At 42.3% G+C, this 16,610-nt stretch overlaps 1 pseudogene; it reads right to left on the bottom strand.

Annotated features, from left to right (window-relative positions):
* Positions 1-4,865: 4,865 nt before the first annotated feature.
* Positions 4,866-15,575, bottom strand: LOC118095453 (vomeronasal type-2 receptor 26-like; annotated as a pseudogene).
* Positions 15,576-16,610: the final 1,035 nt, after the last annotated feature.

The following is a 16,610-nucleotide window of genomic DNA, read 5'->3' as shown; positions in this document are numbered from 1 at the left end:
CTGCACATAAAGTCCCCCCACTTTTATAGCACAAGAACTGCAGCTTCTGTGGTTAAAACTTCATGATTTGAATGTTTTACATTTTCCTGATAAGCCTGAAGCCTGGAATATCCAAGATCAGAGCTGTGAACACCCCCCTGTTCCCAGTCCTCCTCCCCAGCTCTGAATTGTACTGGGTATATTTATGACATCCTTCACAGTCTTTGCTCTTTGTTTTGGTAATGGCCATGCAAATTCCACAGAGGTTTGGATGAATATCAGAACTAATTACTGTCCTTTAATTGAGAAGTCAATTGCTAAATTAAATGTAATTGTTGAGTTAAAATAGGAAAGCCCCTGTGCAAATGAACAAAGTTGTTTGTCTCATACTCTGGAAAGTTGTTTTTTTTTGGGGGGGGGGTTGACACAGATTTTCTCTTTCAGTTAGGAAAGGAAGGGGCAAAAAGGTTTGAAATGAGAAAGACAAGGACACTATTTTCAAAACAACCACAACGTTTCCTGTTGGCATTAGCTCAGCCTCTCCTAAATTGAAGTCATTATTCTCTCCCTCCCCACAATGGCCATTTTGTATTATATGATGTCCCCAATATAGCCATTTTGTGATATACCATGTCCATAGCTGCCAAGTTATCCCTTTTTTAAAGGGATTTCCCCTTATGCTGAATAGGCTTCCTCGCGATAAAAGGGAAAACTTGGCAGCTATGCTATGACCATGTCAGCCATTTTTGTGACTGGTGCCCACAGCACTTTTTTAAAATTCCAAATGTGTCCACTGGCTTCAAAAAGGTGGTGATGGCTGGAAAGGGAAAAGAAAAAAGTGGGGTCAGTAACCAGGCCTTGTATCAACTATTCAGAGTCATGGTCAGGTAGGGTTCCCATATTTCAAAAAGAAAAACCAGGACACCCCAAAATTGTTGAGCTTGCTGAAGATCCAGGACAAACCTCCGCTTCCTGGAAATCCCCCCGAACGTCACTTCCACCATTGACATCCCAGTAATGTCCAAGAAAATCTGAACGTATGGCAGCCTTACGGTCAAATTGCCCTCTGACCTCCCACCAGCACACATGATTGCTCCCAGCATTATCAGAAGAACGATCTGATGATCGTCTTCCAAAGCAACTACTCTATTCCGAACTTTAAAATTGAAAGCGTAATGCTGGTGGCCAACAAATCCACACCGTGATCAACTCCTGCCTGGAAACCAATGTCCCCACTGTGGAAGGACATGTGGATCCAGAATTGGCCTCCACAGTCACTTACGGACCCATTGTTAAAATCGTGTTTATGGAAGACAATCTCACTCGGCTATGAGTGATCGCCAAAGAAGAAGAAGAAAGAAGAAGAAGATCAGCAGAACACTGAGACCTTGGGGTGGGTGGGAAGCTGCACTCACTACAAAGTAACTGGACTGATATTTCTCCTTTGAGTGTCTGAATCTTTACAGTGATTAAAACAAAAACTCAGGAGCCTGCTCTGACAAATTGGCAAGGCATTGTGGGTTTACCCATTGTGGGTTTACCTATTGTGGGTAAAGCTGCTCATATTCATACTGAACCTCTCTTGATACTAGTCCTGTGTAGATGTCTGGAGCATAGCTGCCAAGTTTTCCCTTTTCTCGCGAGGAAGCCTATTCAGCATAAGGGGAAATCCCTTTAAAAAAGGGATAACTTGGCAGCTATGGTCTGGAGCAACATCTGATCATTTTGTGTGGGGTCATTTTTTCAGATAATGAAGCCTCTGGATGTGGACACAGTGCTTTGGTAGAGAGGATTGGCTGGTCACCTACATGCTTAAACATTTCCCGTTGTTGTTGTTGTTGTTGTTGTTGTTGTTGTTGTTGTTGTTGTTGTTGTTAATAATAATAATACCCCACCCATCTGGCTGGGTTTTCCCTGCCACTCTGGGCGGCTTCCATCAAATACCAAAATACATTAAAAAGCATTAGAAAGCATAACCCTGTTGATTTTCCCGATTCACTCAAGAACTTTTGATACCACAGACCATGGCATCCAACTGAATTGACTCTGAAATGCAGGAGTCAGGGATATTGTGTTTCTACTCCTAGCCACAGGCACAGGGTCTGTTACAGAAAGTATCACTGGCGGGTTCTGCTCATGTCTGAACAGTTGGTTTCATCTTGTCTCCATTCTTTATAATATACGCATGAAGTGGGATTCACAGGAATCACAAATGCCAGGCTGAATCAATGTGATTTGGAAAGATAAAACAGAACCCGCCCCCCTCCTGAAATTCAAAATGAGAGAAGTAGTGGATACCTTCACCAAGGAGGGTATTCCACAGATGGGGTGCTCCCATTGAAAAGACTATCATGCATCAATGCCAACCAGGCAGCTGCCCCTAATGGTAGCACCATCAACAAAACTGCACCTTCCGATTGTAGAGTGCAAAATGGTTGATACTGGGGAAGGCACACTTTTAAGTACAGTGGAACCTCGGTTTATGAACACCTCGGTTTATGAATTTTCGGTTTATGAACGCCGCGGACCCATCTGGACCGGATTAATTCATTTTCCATTACTTTCAATGGGAAAGTTCACTTCAGTTTATGAACGCTTCAGTTTATGAACGGAACCAATTGTGTTCATAAACCGAGGTACCACTGTACTTAGATCCCAGGCCATTTAGGACCTTATATGCTAGTACTAACACCATGAATTAAGCCAACTAGCTCATTGGCTGCCAGTGCACTGCTTTCAGGACCAGTGACACATTATCCCATCAGGCTTCCCACTTACCAGCCTAGCAGATACATCCTATATAATAAAGTCCAAGTGTCCCTGCGTCCAAGTTGTCCCGTGTGTCCCTGGGTTACTGTGCATGTGCCCCAGGGACACAGGGATTGGACCAGAGACTTAGACCGCGCACACGCGCGCGCTCTCCCCCCCAACCCCTCTGCCTACCGTTTACCTACCTGCGGCCGCCAACCACTCGCTTCTAAGCAGCAGTGCGAGGAGGAGGCTGCGAGATAGACCTGTGCGCTTCTCTCTCTCTCTCTCTCTCTCTCTCTCTCTCTCTCTCTCTCTCTCTCTCTCTCTCTCTCTCATGCACAAACACACACACACACAGGGAGGGAAGGCAGGTCTACTCAGGAGGAAGCGGGCTTCAGAAGGCTGCCTCCCCTTCTCCTCCCAGACGCAGCAGCCGAGCGCAGAGAGGGAGTGAAGGCAGGTCTACTCGGGAGGAAGCGGGCTTCAGAAGGCTGCATCCCCTTCTCCTCCCAGACGCAGCAAACGCAGCAGCCGAGCGCAGAGAGGGAGGGAAGGCAGGTCTACTCGGGAGGAAGCGGGCTTCAGAAGGCTGCATCCCCTTCTCCTCCCAGACGCAGCAAACGCAGCAGCCGAGCGCAGAGAGGGAGGGAAGGCAGGTCTACTCGGGAGGAAGCGGGCTGCAGAAGGCTGCATCCCCTTCTCCTCCCAGACGCAGCAAACGCAGCAGCCGAGCGCAGAGAGGGAGGGAAGGCAGGTCTACTCGGGAGGAAGCGGGCTTCAGAAGGCTGCCTCCCCTTCTCCTCCCAGACGCAGCAGCCGAGCGCAGAGAGGGAGGGAAGGCAGGTCTACTCAGGAGGAAGCGGGCTTCAGAAGGCTGCATCCCCTTCTCCTCCCAGACGCAGCAAACGCAGCAGCCGAGCGCAGAGAGGGAGGGAAGGCAGGTCTACTCGGGAGGAAGCGGGCTTCAGAAGGCTGCCGCTCCTCTCACATGTTCTAGCGCCCGTTTACTGAACGGGCTGAATAACACTAGTTCTATAATAGTTGAGGTCTCTGGACCATCTTCCCTTGAAGATGGTCCCACATAAGCACATTGCAGTAGATGAGACAGGAGGCCACCACAGCACAAACAACTGAAGTCAAACTTTCCAGATGCAGGGATGGCTGTAGCTGGTGAATCCTTGTTTTATTTTATTTTTCATACACTTCATCCCATTGCAGGGAAACCACTGAAGCTATCCTTCGACAATTGATACACTTTTGACAAAATGAGTTTATTTCCATATATCTTGTACTTACGTCAGTACAAGATATATGGAAATAAATCCCTTATGTCAAAAGTGTATTAAGAATTGCATGCCAAGGCCCCGTGACCCTGTCGCTCCCTAGCTGATGAACGTCCAGAAAAGACAGCAATTTATAATTTGGTTCAAATAGGCCACAACTTTATTGATTACAGATGCGAATGGCTATAATCCTCCCCACCTGTCCTCAGATTGTGAACATGGATATGGGCAGGCTACATCACTGCCTGACTGTTGAAGGTCTAATAATTTAACATTTGGATAGCTTTTATTCTCCTGTACACACTTATTTTGCAAATTATTTTGCAAAATAGTTGAATTTGAAAACACAGGAAATGAGTGAATCTTACTTTTATATATTTATTAAATTTATATCCTTCATCAGACTATCACAGAGTAGTTTACAGTATAAAAATACATTTCTAATATCTGGTATTTTGGTAAGATCATATAAATATTATATTATAATTTGGTGTTCATCACAGCCTTTTTCTTCCCAAGCACTTATACGAGTGATGTGGCTGCTGTTGCCTGGTATGATTAGCTTTTCCTTTTTGGCATTTCCAACCTACCACCAGGTTTGGTGGGCATAGTATGTAAGTGAATATATGTTGATGTAATGTACTTTACTTGATACATCGTATCCATTTAGGAAGATTTTTGGATCTCTTTTCCATTGGAATTTTTATATTAGATGAAATTGATGGAATTTGAGTGAATATTTGTCCAGGTCACATTTTTGGAAAAAACCTCTTAGAAATATTTTGCAGTGTAGACACAATGTATAAGAGGCGCGCGCACAAAGCAGCTTCTGTGCTATATTTAATTCTATATTCAAATCATTCTGCCTTTCCTCTTCATTAGATGTTCCTTGTTGTTCAGCTCAGACCTCAACAGAATAATGTAACATTTTGGAAAAAAGATACAACCTAGCAATCCAATGCTGGAGGCTAAGATGGAGAAGATCTCCACAGCAACCATGTATTTTCCCTTGGTGCTTAAGTAGGTTGGAACAAAGGACAACCAAACACTGCAAAAGACCAACATGCTGAAAGTGATGAACTTTGCTTCATTGAAAGTGTCAGGCAACTTCCTGGCAAAAAAGGCCACAGTGAAGCTGGCAATTGCCAGGAAGCCCATGTAGCTCAGGGCACTGTAAAACATAGTCACAGACCCTTCATTACATTCCAAGACAACTTCTTTAGTCACTGAGTGCATGTCCACATCTGGGAAGGGGGGAGAGGTTGCCAACCATACTGCACAGATACCAGTTTGAATAACAGAGCAGAAAAGCACAATGGAGTTAGCTAGCCTCTTCCCTACCCATTTCCTCATCCTAGATCCAGGTTTGGTGGCTATGAAAGCCAGGACCACTGTGGTAGTTTTGGCCAACACACAAGAAACAGCCACAGAGAAGATGACGCCAAAAGCAGTTTGTCGGAGGAGACACATCATCTTCTGCGGTTTCCCAATGAATAGCAGTGCACAAAGGAAGCAGAGCAGGAGAGAGATTAGGAGAGTATAGGTGAGGTTCTGGTTGTTGGCTTTGACGATGGGAGTGTCATGGTGTTTTATAAATATTCCTAGCACCAGAGCAGTGGTGAAAGAAAAGGCTAGAGCAAAACAGGTTAAGCCAAGTCCTAGCAGTCCCCCATATGACAAATAGGTTACGGACTTAGGAATACATAAATCCTGACTTTTGCTTGGATACTTCTCATCAGCACATTTAATGCAGTCATTCATGTCTAAAATACAAAAGCCAAGATCTTTATTTTACAAATATGCCATAACATTTCAACACGATGGATAAAACTGTTTCCTTCACACTGTCAAAACTGTTTGTACAAATTCATATTCATGTTCAGTGCTGGAACTCTCAAATGTAGATTAGAGCCTCAAAGATATTAAGCAGCATTGTTAGTACTAAAAACAATGATGTATTAAGCAGCCTGAGATTACAGTGCTAAATGTAGCAGAAGACCCATGATCATTAAAGGGGGAACTTTTGTTCATCTCCTGCAGCATCTAAGCACTGTTTAAAGAAAGACCAAAGTAAAGGATGTTGCAGTGCCATTCACAAAAACACGAATGATAGCTGCTAAAGCAAAATATAGCTGCAAATTTCTCTATTAATGGGCTTTTCTTTAAAAAAACAACAGACAAAATTTGTAGCTTATAGCCAAGGAGCACCACTAATTTGAGAATCCCGATTTTGAGGTGCACCACAATAAAAATTTTGAATGGTGCTTTCTTTGGTGATATATCAGCAGAGCAGCACTACTAATAATGCATTGCAATTTTAATTGAATTAATTTCTTTACAATAACCAGGTCCAAATGATACCACATGGACCAAATTCTCCCTAAGCTGCAGCTCCTTCTTAGATCCAGTTCACCAAACCATTTAACAAATCTATCAATCAAAGAACAAAAAAGTAACCTTGAAGCATTCACAGTTATAAGCATATTCCTCTGGATGGCACCCATTCTTTTGATAAACCTAAATAATATATTTCATACCTCTCTGGTTGGAAATCTCTCCTTCTGGGAAGGGATGCAATCATAGCAGCAAGATGCCTCCGACTCCCTCCCTTTCTTCCTAAAACCAGGATGGCAACTCTCTGTACAGACAGAAACAGGCTGTGCCTAATGAGAATAAATAGTTTAAAATTATTAACCCTACTTAGTGTCCCCCCCCCCCAAGACTGTCTATAGCAGGAAGGCATTTCATTCATGTATGAATGGGTTCGATCTTACAAACTGCAATTCAAAGCTTGTATATACTGTAGTATTATGCCTATATTTATAACACATTTTTGTTTATTTTTGTTGCTGTTCATTTTCCCAAGTAACATTGATTAAGGTATAAATGTAAACATAAGCATAAATTACCCTAGTCTGTCAACGAACAGTATTTCAGAATTCAAATTATATTTAATTAAAACACAATGTATTTTACAAATAGGATTAAGAACCTTCCTTTTAACATAATATTCAATATACTGCAATGCATCATATTATTTTTTCATTTACAAGTTCATTATTTTCTATTATATATATATATATATATATATATATATATATATATATATATATATCTGTTATTTTATATATATATATATATATATATATATATATATATATATATATATCTGTTATTTTTATCCACATTCACTTCTCGGATATTTGACAGATTTTGGAAAACTGATTGGGTGATACCCAATTTGCTTAAATTTATCACACAGTACAGAAGGCAGGTGGCACTATGGGTTAAACCACAGAGCCTAGGGCTTGCCGATCAGAAGGTTGGTGGTTCGGATCCCTGCGACAGAGTGAGCTCCCGTTGCTCGGTCCCAGCTCCTGCCAACCTAGCAGTTCGAAAGCACGTCAATGTGCAAGTAGATAAATAGGTACCGCTACAGTGGAAAGGTAAATGCCATTTCCGTGTGCTGCTCTCGTTCACCAGAAGCGGCTTTGTCATGCTGGCCACATGACCTGGAAACTGTACACCAGCTCCCTTGGCCAATAATGCGAGATGAGCACCGCAATCCCAGAGTTGGTCACAACTGGACCTAATGGTCAGGGGTCCCTTTACCTTACAGAAGGCTAGTTTCTAACATAATTGTTAAAAGAGAGCTAACGATTTTTCACAGAAATTTGCTTTGCACTTCCACACAGAGAGGCAGTACTATTCAATAATGGGAGATTTCCAAAGCTGCCAACAGTCAGATCCTACCTGGTTAAACCACTTGTGCCATGTGATGGCATCTTCATTTATGGTCAGCACTCGGTCTGAAGGACTGTCAGGATCCACAGTCCCAATTTTCACTCTGTGAAAGGTTTGATTTGAGGAAACTATCCAATTGATAACATCAAATTCTGCTAATAATTCCAAATTATGGTCAAAAGAAATCCTGTTCCCAGCACTGTTGTTAAATGAGACACTTCTCAAAAATTGATGGAGCTAGATTGCAAAGGAAAAGGCAATAATTTAAGGAAGTCTAGAGGTGGATTTTGCAAATGAAGGTCTGAATGTGGCATCAGAATGCTGCCATGGAATGTGGCAGAGGAATCGCTATGTGAATCCACAAAATTACATGAATGTAGGCTGCTCATGATGTAAATTTAGAGACCACAAGATGGTTCAGAAATTTCAGCTGGTGCAGAAATCAGTGGCCAGGTTGCTCAGTGGAGCAAGACAGTTTGAGCACCCCAATCCTGGCTTGACTGCAGTGGCTGCCAATTAGTTTCCAGGTCCAATTCAAAGTGCCTTAAATTGCTCAGGATCACAATACCTCAACAACCACCTCTCTCCATATCAACCTACCTTCTGAGGCCCTTCTTTGTGTTCCTCCACCACAAGAGGTCCAGAAGGTGGCAACATGAGAATGGGCTTTGCTGCAGTGGTTCCCTGTTTGTGGAATGCTCTCACCAGGGAGGTTTGGCTGGTGCCTTCATTATGAACCTTTAGGTGACAGGCAAAAACATTCCTCTTCAACCAGGCCTTTGGCTGATTGACACCCAATGCCCTTTTAAATGTTTTGTGTGGGGGTGTATTTTGTGTGTTTTTTTATATTGTAATTTTATGTTGTGAAAAACCCTGAGATCTACAGGTATAGAACTATACAAATTTAATAAATAATAAATTATAATAATTTCATAGCAGCCAACACCAACTATCTGAGAAGGTCATGTCATGCCATAAAATTTTACAGCTTTTTCTAGGGGCTACAGAAAACTTACTCCTAGCCTAGCTGCAAAATGTCATTTGGATTACCAAGCTCTGCAGCAAAGTTGCTATTCCAGTTGCAGCTCCAAAAAAACAAAACAAAAACAAAAAAACAAGTATTTGTGCTTGATCAATTGCACATGTTTATAAACACCCTATACTTTTACTTTTCTATAGGTTTAATATGATCTTGCGATCAATATGAGGGATAGGATTCTACACTCTTTGGGGGCCTTTTGTAAGACCTACGTAAGATACCATGCAAAGTTATATGATGATGTTCAGGCCCCTACCTGCCACATCTGAAGATTCTGAAGCTTCAAAACCCTTCCATCCACTATTGCACTGTGCTTTACTCTAGACAAGGCCATGGCATGCAAAGCGTGGGCCACAGCATAGACAGCGTTGTAGATGTTGTAACTGTGACCAGTCATGCTCACTTCAAAAAAAGTTCCAGGAAGGTTCTGCAGTTTCTCATCACCAGTACAAATGTATCCATCTACCCTCTCCAAAACAGTATTTGAGAATACACAGCCAAAAGCCTGCTGCCAGAAGTCTCTGATAAAACTGTCTCCTTTTGTCCTGGAGGGATTGATGCGCTCAACAAATGGCTTGAACGCTGGTAGGTCAGTGGTGTGAATTGTGAAAGAGAGAGCACCAAAGATTATATCTGTATCCCAATTCTTTTGAAAGGCCAATGAAGTGAGCTCCATCTGGGCTGTCAATATCCACACTTTACCTCTCGATATATTTGTTTCATGTTCCTCTTTTGACAGATATGGAAACCATCTCAGATACATCATAGCATTAGATTCCCCATAAAACACTATTACATTGGCTTTGCTGCCCATGGCTTTAGCGTGTATTTTTGACCCATGTTCTAACTTATCATCAAATTCAGTGAAAGAAATTGAAAAGGGGAGCACTTCTATGAAGGCAAAACAAATACCGTTCTGGGAGAACAGTGACACTGCAATTTGCACAAATCTCTCTCCATTGTCTGTGTCCATAACAATGACCCCAATCCATATCCAACCAAAATGCAGTAACAATGAGAGCATCCCTGAATACTGAAGTGTTTCCTTGGGGGTCATCTGGAAGAAAGAAAGTCCTGGGGCTTTATCATTCATCACTGGAGCAGAACCATATACGAGCTGAACAGAGATTAAGATTTAAGAGGGAGAGATAGGTATAGCAATTTATAAACTGTAGTTTCATGTGTAGTGGTCAATTAATTCTCTGGTATGGAAACTCAGGCCTAGGGACCAAATGCAGCTTCCTAGGCCTCTTTATCTGTGCCTCAGAACTCTCCCCAGGCCACACCTGTCACTGGCCCTGCTTCTTACAATGAGTGTTTTTGCCTAGCTAGAGTGAGTCCTTAATCTATGATAATGCCTCTTTGTCTCGAAACTAGCCTACACTACAAAGTTAAACTTTACATTCATTGACCCACCGACTTCTTATTCTTTCCCAGCCCACCACCATGTGGCCCTCAGAATTTTGCCTTTTTCAGCCCTTTGGCTGAAAAAGGTTCTCCAGCCCTGACATCATAGCTGCCAAGTACCCCGTTTTCCCCGGGAAACCCCCAATTTTTCTTACCTTTTCCCAGTGGTCCCCTGTATCACTTCGTCTCCTGTTATTCTCCCGTTCTTCTCCTGCCAGCGGCCATTTCCCCCCCCTGATTTGCCCATCTATAGGCACCGAAAATGGCTGGCGCCAGCTTCGAAGGTCATGTCTACGCATGTCTGGAAGTGTGTAGACACAACTTCCGGTGTCGGCGGTGGCCATTTTTGGTGCTCATAGATGGGCAAAGTGACACCGGAAGTTGCGTCTATGCCACTTCCGGTGTCATGCGGCTGCCGGTCCCAGATTCTGCAGTCCGGGACTTGGCAGGTATGCCTGACATTAAGACACAAAGTGTATGTCAACCTCATAAAGTTAGTGACTATTATCCCATGCTATAGATACAGGGCTGACCAAGAGACAATAGGGTCTAACCAAAGTCCTTTTATGGTTGGTATAGGAACTTCTTTCCTCAGAACTCATGCTCTTTCACAAGCAGCCAGAAACAAATATTTTTTAAAAGATATAAATATGTATGTGTACATTGGTGATCCAACCCAGAGTTTATGGCAATGTATTATAGGGTGCAATGCCTACATACAGGAGACCTTGCAAAATTGTATCCACATATATCTCATTGACTAAACAAATGTTCAATTTTATGAAAAATTGGTGTCTGGATTCTGTTGACTATTCCAGGCATTGGGCTTGAACCCCAATATTTCCCCAACACTTGGGTAGTGAACCTCCCCTCTTTCTCTGTCCTGATGTGCTTCCTTTGCACTTTGAAATCTTTTCTATTCCACAAAACATTCAAAAGTATGATAAAGCTATGTTTTTGGTTCTATGATGAATTCTAATTCTAATTATCATTTATGGAAATCTATTAAGAATCCAAGCGTTAACCAGTATATACATATCTGAAATAAATAAATAAGTAAATATATATTAATTCTGCACTATTCACACATACAAATGAGCATGTGTGCCTTACCTACCTGTGGAATCTTATAGACATCAAGGATATTTGCCATTGCTACAGAGATTTTGGAGTCTAGTCCTCCAATCACTGCTGTCAGCTTATTCTGGATGTCACATTTGTAGTTCGGAACAAATCTCTCCAATGTAGATAAAAGAAGCATTGTAGAATAGTAGGTCTGCTTTGCCTTGAAATAGCTGTCATAGATGTGGAAGCCTAAGGTGATATTGGGTAGGATCAGAGGGTCTTCATTTATCTCATTCACTGCAAATGCCAAGGCCAGAATGTGTTGGTAATTCTTTGGCACTGCACTAGAATGAAAGTTGCATTATGTATCAAACTATTCCACATCTAAATAATAATAATAAACCCACTATGTTCTGCATCTTCTTCAGCATTATTATTATTATATTACCATCTGGGGGCGGTTGGCAGATGGATGGCAGCTAACAGATTGAGGTTGAAGTACTGTTCTTGGAGGACAGGGGGAGGGTGGGTGTGGGGGACTCCCTGGTCCTGAACGGTGTGGGGGATTCCCTGGTCCTGAAGGACCAGGTGCACAGCCTTGGAGTCATTTTGGACTCACAGCTGTCCTTCAAGGTGCAGGTCAATTTTGCGTCCAGGGCAGCTGTCTACCAGCTCTATCTGGTACGCAGGCCGAGACCCTACCTGCCTGCAGACTGTCTCACTAGAGTGTTGCATGCTCTGATTATCTCCCACTTGGACTACCACAATGTGCTCTATGTGGGGCTACATTTGAAGTTGACTCGAAAATTACAACTAATCCAGAATGTGACAGCTAGACTGGTGACTGGAAGTGGCTGCCACGACCATATAACTCCAGTCCTAAAGGACCTTCACTGGCTCCCATTACATTTCCAAGTACAATTCAAAGTGTTGGTGGTGACCTTTAAAACCCTAAACAGCCTCGGCCCAGTATACCTGAAGAAGTGTCTTCAACCCCATTGCTCAGCCTGGACACTGAGGTCCACCTCTGAGAGTGTTCTGCTGGTTCCCTCACTGCAAGAAGCAAAGTTACAGGGAACCAGGCAGAGGGCCTTCTCAGTAGCGGGGCCCTCCCTGTGGAACGCTCTCCCTTCAGATGTCAAGGAAATAAACAACTACAGTCATACCTTGGTTGTCGAATGCCTTGTGACTCAAATGTTTTGGCTCCCGAATGCCGCAAACCCAGAAGTGAGTGTTCCGGTTTGCAAACATTCTTTGGAATCTGAACGTCCGACGGCACTTCTGCAGCTTCCAATTGAGTGCAGGAAGCTCCTGCGGCCAATCAGAAGCCGCCCCTTGTTTTTCGAATGTTTTCGGAAGTCGAATGGACTTCTGGAATGGAATTCCATTCTAGAACCAAGGTACAACTGTATCTGACTTTTAGAAGACATCTGAAGGCAGCCCTGTATTGGGAGGTTTTTAATGCTTCATGTTTTTATTATGTTTTTAGAAATGCTATAAGCTGCTTAGAGTGGTTGGGGAAACCCAGCCAAATGGGTGGGGTATAAATAATGATAAGGATAATGATAATTGCTAACCCTCAAATCCACAAACTAAATGCAGTGAGGATTGCACATAAGTGCTTTTCAGCTGACAGATAAAAGTTGCAGAGGCCCATGGAAAACACAGCAAAACCCAAATCCAATTTCTCCTGTGGGATTACCGTCACCATCCATCTCTACCAGTCAAGAGTTTTCATAAGTTATTTCCACTGTTAGAACCATTTTTTAGGGTTGGGCAGAATAAATAACACAACCACGGGGAGGAGAAATAAAGTCCACCATATCTACTTCTCTTGCTGCTGTACATCTGCCTTTCCAACCTAGGATTGCACTCCTAATGCACTATTTTTCTTAAGATGTTATTGTCCTTAATAACGCATATCACACTTCTCCAAAAGTATACACATATGTCACCATTTTGGGGGGGGAGTGGGGGAATCTTGTGAATGGAGTAACAGAGTGCTATGAGGATGTTGCACTTCCACTAAAGGGAGATTAGTAACAGACCACAGACTGAGTTTTAGATAAACGAATGCCTCTATATTTTATTACAAAATATGAGGAAGTTAATTAATATGTACAGCAGGTACAAATGGATATGAGAAAGTGATCTCTCTCTATATATATAAACCGTTGGATCAACAGTTCAATTACAGCTACGGGAAAAAGAGAGAAAGATTCCTGATTCCAAATAAGGGTGGTACTAGGTATCTGTGTCAGTTTACAGAATCAGAAGTACTGACTACAATGGAACAAACTCAAAACGAGTCAGTGTTTCAATAACACAAGGGGTAGGACAGAGAGCCAAGAGAAGAGACAAAGGAAACAAGAGACAGAGAAAGAAATGGTGAATTCCAGTGATTTCCCCATTTTAGAGGAGATGGAAGATTGAAAATACAGGGTTCTTATGGTGATCCAAGAGTACATTTTGTTGCCATATAGAGATGACAAATTTTGATTTTGTGCCCAGCCTACATATAAAAAAGCAAGCTGTGGTTTGTTTCTGTTCCCCAGGAGCTGTGGTGGCTGCTGCCCCTTGGGACTGCTAGGACAGAAAGCAGAGAGCCCAACAGTAGATGAAGCCATTGTTAAGTACAATTGGCATTGAAAATGGGAATGCTTGTGCACTGGTGAAAGTGGAAGATTCCACTGAAGCTTTAGAGAAGCAAGAAGAACCATCTCTGAGCTTTAACTAGTTGATAAGTAACTGATTATTGTTCTCCTAGCTAACATGTGAGTCACTTCCCCTTACCTTAGGGGTAAGTAGCAATGTCACTTTCCCTTGCCTGAGGAGGAAATAGGTAATCAAACCTTTGCTCCTCCCCCAGTCTACCTGATAATTCAGCATGTGAGGCCATCTGAGCTGTTGCTCCAGCTCAGCCACACAGCTCTCACCAGCCTTTTTCATGTTCCAATAATTTATGAACTTTTATCACTTGGTAATTAAGCCACGTTTTACTGCCTGTGCAGCATTTCTGACTCATGTATGCAAAAGCACATTAATTTGACCTTTGGAGAGTTTGTAAGTAAGCCATTTTCTTAACTTACCATATGTGGTCTTTTCCTATGCTGGGGGAAGAGGTAACCTTTGGAAGGAACTTTTAAAGGGGACAATTTTGGAACTCACTTGGAAGGGTGTATCTTAAATGTTTTACAGCCTATATTTCCACACTTTACTTTGCTGTCTATTTTGTGATTTTAAATCTCTTATGAGGTTCTCTCACCAAATAGTAATTGCCCCAAACTTGGCTCTTGGCATCAAAGGAAATACTCCCTCTTTATACTTTTTTCCTTGAACCAACATTAAGTAGGCTCTCCTACTCTTCCCCTTTTGTTACACTTACACCTTCTGTTCATGAGACTATCTAGTCTGTGTCACTGTTCACTTCTTCTGCCATGCTTTCATAAACCCTTGCACTGCAAACTCATGTGCAGAATGACGTTTCTGAGTGTTAAACACTAAGGAATACACTTTAAAGTAGGGTTTCTTGATAACATGAGTCTAATTTGCCCCATGCTAAACCACAGAGCCTAGGGCTTGCCGATCAGAAGGTCGGTGATTCGAATCCCTGCAATGCGGTGAGCTCCCGTTGCTCGCTTCCTGCTCCTGCCAACCTAGCAGTTTGAAAGCATGTCAAAGTGCAAGTAGATAAATAGGTACCACTCTGGCGGGAAGGTAAACGGCATTTCCGTGTGCTGCTCTGGTTCGCCAGAAACGACTTAGTCATGCTGACCACATGACCCGGAAGCTCCCTCAGCCAGTAAAGTGAGATGAGCACCGCAACCCCATAGTTGTCCGCAACTGGACCTAATGGTCAGGGGTCCCTTTACCTTTTAAAATAGCAGAACAGAAGTGTGGGAATAGAAAGAAGTTAGACATACATTGGAGCAAAGAAATCACAGTAGAATTTTTGTAACACAGCCAAGGAAAGTACCAAGAGAAGATAGTATAGTGAAGAAAAATAAAATAGCTTCTGAAGACTTAAATGTATCCCAGAGGTGGGCTTTTTCCACTTCTGCATTCTATTAATGTATTACATTTTTATATATCTAAGACAAGAAGCCACTCTTTATAGACTGTAGTTCTACCACTGCTCATTTCAGTGACAAAATACAGAGAGATTAAAACAAATAAAGAATAAGTGCTTACAAGAAATCTTCAAGCAATGCTGGCGGAGGCTCTTCAGTGAAAGCAATTGAACTGTCGAAAAAGCTACCATGAGTTGCAATGCCACCAATGATGAGGTCTCCGGACTGATGGTACATGTGTTGTGGGTCTCGTGGATGGGAAACCCTACATTTCGCAGCATGAGATTTCCATAACTTGTGAGGAAGCAATGCCAGCAGGAAGACCACTAAAACCACCATTCTCACTGCAAGGCTAATTTTATTTTTTTACACAGATATTCTGCTATTTTATTTTACAACACTATATATAGTGTCTCCATGACTAACAGCCTTCTTTACTTGAGTCTTGGAGTGAATAATAGAAACTATTAGAGATCAACCTGGAGGACTGTTTCTGCTCCCAGTCCCTTTCCCCTACCCCACATGGTGCTGGGTATATTTATAACAGTCTTGTTTGCTGTTAATCTTGTTTGTGTCCCATGAATCCCACAGGGAGCTGGACAAGAAGAATGAAGTACCAGGCATTTGATAGTAATTAAAGAGGTAGATAATCACGGGTTCCAGTCTTGGGGTTCCTAATGGAATTGTTAAATAAATTATGTTTGCCAAATCTGAAAATGTGTTTGGAATGGTATACAAGAGGAAAAAATGACACCAGAAATAATGCTGTGCACTGGAGCTAGAAACAAAATAAACTTCTTTCATGATAGAAGTAGCCTTCTTGCTGCCTCAATTGAGCAGCTGTTTTATTGATATTTAACTTTACAGTGGTGCCTCGACTTACAAATTTAATCCATTCCAAAGGCACCTTCGTAGGTCGAAAAATTCATGAATCGAAAAGCGCCATTGGAAACGCGATTTCCCATAGGAATGCATTGGAAATGGAAAAATTCGTAAGTTGAAGCAACCCCATCTAAAAATCCGTAAGTCGAAAAAACCCTATCTAAAACCGCCACGGTTTCCGTTCAGATGTCAAGAAATGCATAAGCGTGTGGCCATTTGCCCCGTTTGTAAGTAGAAAAATTTGGTTGTCGAGTCGTTCGTAAGTCGAGGTACTACTGTACTAAGCTACTCCTTATACTGTGTAGAATACTATGGCATTTAGGTATTAGGAAAATAGCAAGGCATCAGACAAACGCCTTCCAACCACCAACAGCCCATGCTTTGCTTAAG

This window comes from Zootoca vivipara, chromosome 12 (genome assembly GCF_965207765.1).
Source record: "Zootoca vivipara chromosome 12, rZooViv2.hap1.1, whole genome shotgun sequence".
NCBI classification, from domain to species: domain Eukaryota; kingdom Metazoa; phylum Chordata; class Lepidosauria; order Squamata; family Lacertidae; genus Zootoca; species Zootoca vivipara.
Note: the sequence above shows the minus strand (reverse complement) of the source record. Positions and strands in the feature narration are given on the sequence as shown.